This window comes from Prionailurus viverrinus, unplaced genomic scaffold (assembly GCF_022837055.1).
Source record: "Prionailurus viverrinus isolate Anna unplaced genomic scaffold, UM_Priviv_1.0 scaffold_121, whole genome shotgun sequence".
Lineage (NCBI taxonomy): Eukaryota > Metazoa > Chordata > Mammalia > Carnivora > Felidae > Prionailurus > Prionailurus viverrinus.
In genome coordinates this window covers 5,001-7,500 of record NW_025927511.1, presented here as the reverse complement: position 1 = coordinate 7,500, position 2,500 = coordinate 5,001, and the positions used below count along the sequence as shown (strand labels likewise).

Sequence of the window (2,500 nt, the reverse complement as noted above, 5' to 3'; positions counted from 1 at the left end):
AGGGGAGCGGGGACGGGGAAGGTAAGGGTGCGCACGCGGGACTGACGGCGGAACGGCGGGCGGGCAGGCGGGAGCACGGGCCGGCGGCACAGGCGGGAGCCCTGCCGGGGTTGGAAGGCAGAGGGGGCGGCGGAGGAACGGGGGGGTTGGGCAGGGCCGAGGCGCGGGACGCGCCGCCTCGCGACGACCACCGGAGGCGGGGAACCGCGGCGAGCGGCGCGGGGGCGGGGGAGCGGGGGGGGGGGGGAAGCGGGCGCGGGCGTGGGGGGGGTCCGAGCGCGGCGGTCGCCCCCGACCGCCGGCCCTTTTTCCCCCCTACGCGGCACACCCGGCCTTCCCCCCCCCCCACACGTCCCACGTGCCCCGCGCGCGCTCCCGCCGCGGCCCCCGGCCGGGGCCGGCGGACGGCGCGGCACGCCTCCAACCACGGAAACCCCCGCGGAGAACCACACCGCCCCCGCGACAACGCGGGCTCGGGGCACGCAGTGCGGCGCGGCCGCAACCCGGGGGAAGCGCGCAGCGGCGGGCGACGCCGCGGCGTCCCGCGGGCCGCCGCCGGGGCACGCATCCCCGGGGCGCAGCCCCGCGCGCGACTCGGCCTCGGCGCGAGCCGCCCCGACAGGGCAAAGGGGGCCGGGATCGCCAGCGGGGAGCCGGGGCGGGGCCGCGGCTCGGGCCCCGGACGCATGGCCGCGGACCGGGAGAGGAGGGGGCCACGGCCCGACCGCCACGGTCACCGCCTGGGGCAAGGCGGCGAGACCGACGGCGCTCCAGATCCGCACCTCCACCCCCCACGACGGCCCACGGGACCGCGCGGCACGGGGCACCGCAAAACCCTCCCGAGACCCGGGCGGCGATCCCAAAGACCGCGTGCGGCACGAGGGATCTCCCCCAGAGGGACCGCGGCGGCGGCCACGGCCCTCGGGTGCGAGCTCTCCTCGCCCTTCCCTTTTCTCGCGGGCGGCGACCGGCCTCGGCCTCTCCCCCCCACACACACACACCTTTCCCCCCCAACCACCCCCCACCACCGCCCCACGGGCGCCGGCCCCCAGCCCCACCCCCGTCCCATGCCCTCCCACGTCCCACACACGCGTCACCGCCGAGCGGACCCGGCGGGGCGAGGCGGGGGCGGGAGGGGGGGGCTGAGGGAGGCGGCGGGGACCGGACACACGGGGCCGGGGAGGGGGCGGGGAGGAGGAGAAGGAGGAGGAAGGAGGGAGGGCCGGCAGCGGCGGCCACCGTCGTCTGCACTTAGGGGGACGGAGGGCCCGGCGGCCAGGACGACCCTGTCCCCGGCCCGCGGACGACCCCGCACACCGTACCGCCGCGCAGGCGGGCGTGGCGGGGCGCCCTCGGGCGGGGCGGGCGCCGGCACCGGCAGGGCGGGCCCTGCGAGGGAACCCCCAGCCGCGCCATACCCCCGGGAGAGACACCCACCCGGGGGAGGCGATTGATCGGCAAGCGACGCTCAGACAGGCGTAGCCCCGGGAGGAACCCGGGGCCGCAAGTGCGTTCGAAGTGTCGATGATCAATGTGTCCTGCAATTCACATTAATTCTCGCAGCTAGCTGCGTTCTTCATCGACGCACGAGCCGAGTGATCCACCGCTAAGAGTCGTACGAGTTTTTGTGATCGCCGGGAGGGCCAACCCCAAAAAGGGGCGCCCCCCCAACCTGGCACAGCACATCCCCGAAGGGTGCCTCCGGCCGGCCAGCAAGAGACAACAAAGACCAGACTCCGAGAGGTCGGAAGGGTTGGAACGACAGGGCAAGTCCGGCAAGCCCGCCCCGCCACGCGGACGCGCGGGGCGAGCTCGGAACAACCCCACAGGCGCCCAGGGGGTTCCCGCCTGTCCCCTCCCCCCACACACACCCCCAAGGGACACGGGGCGCACGCACACGCACACGCTCACGCACCACCCGGCAGCCGCCGGGCAAGCCCCCTCCCGGCAACCGGGGAGGGCCGTGGCGTGGGCGCAAGCGCGGCGGCACCCCGGCCTGGGGCGCGGCAGGGGGCGGGCAGCGGAGTCTGGAGGAGACACGGGAAGACCAGCCTCCACGGCTCCCCACGGGCCCGACCGCCCCCGACCCGAGGCGGACGGGCGACCCCCCAAGGGTCTTTAAACCTCCGCGCCGGGACGCGCTAGGTACCTGGACAGGGTGGAGGCGGGCGAGGTGGGTGGGGGACGAGGGAGCAGCCCGCAACACCGCCAACCACCTCGACGCCGACCCCCCCGGGGCCGCGGCCAGACCCACATAAGGGCAAACCGAGAGCCCCGACGCTGCCGGCCCGTGACGGAGGCTCCGACGGGGCTAACCCGCCCCCACAGGACCGCCGCCGCCCGACGCCCCCCGCTTCACCCCGCCCCCACGACCCCCACACGACCCTTCTCCTCCCCCCCCCATCCAGGGCCACCAGGCCGACCGGCCCCGGCCCCGCCCTCACTTCCGAGCAACACCTTCCCCGTGGCACCGACCAACCCTCACCGTCCCCTCCCCCGC

The 2,500-nt window shown here is 76.9% G+C and overlaps 1 non-coding gene across 1 annotated transcript; it reads right to left on the bottom strand.

Moving 5' to 3' along the window:
* Positions 1-1,462: 1,462 nt before the first annotated feature.
* LOC125158145 (5.8S ribosomal RNA) lies at positions 1,463-1,615 on the bottom strand. The gene has a single exon (XR_007149218.1). It is a non-coding gene; the product is annotated as a 5.8S ribosomal RNA (ribosomal RNA).
* Positions 1,616-2,500: the final 885 nt, after the last annotated feature.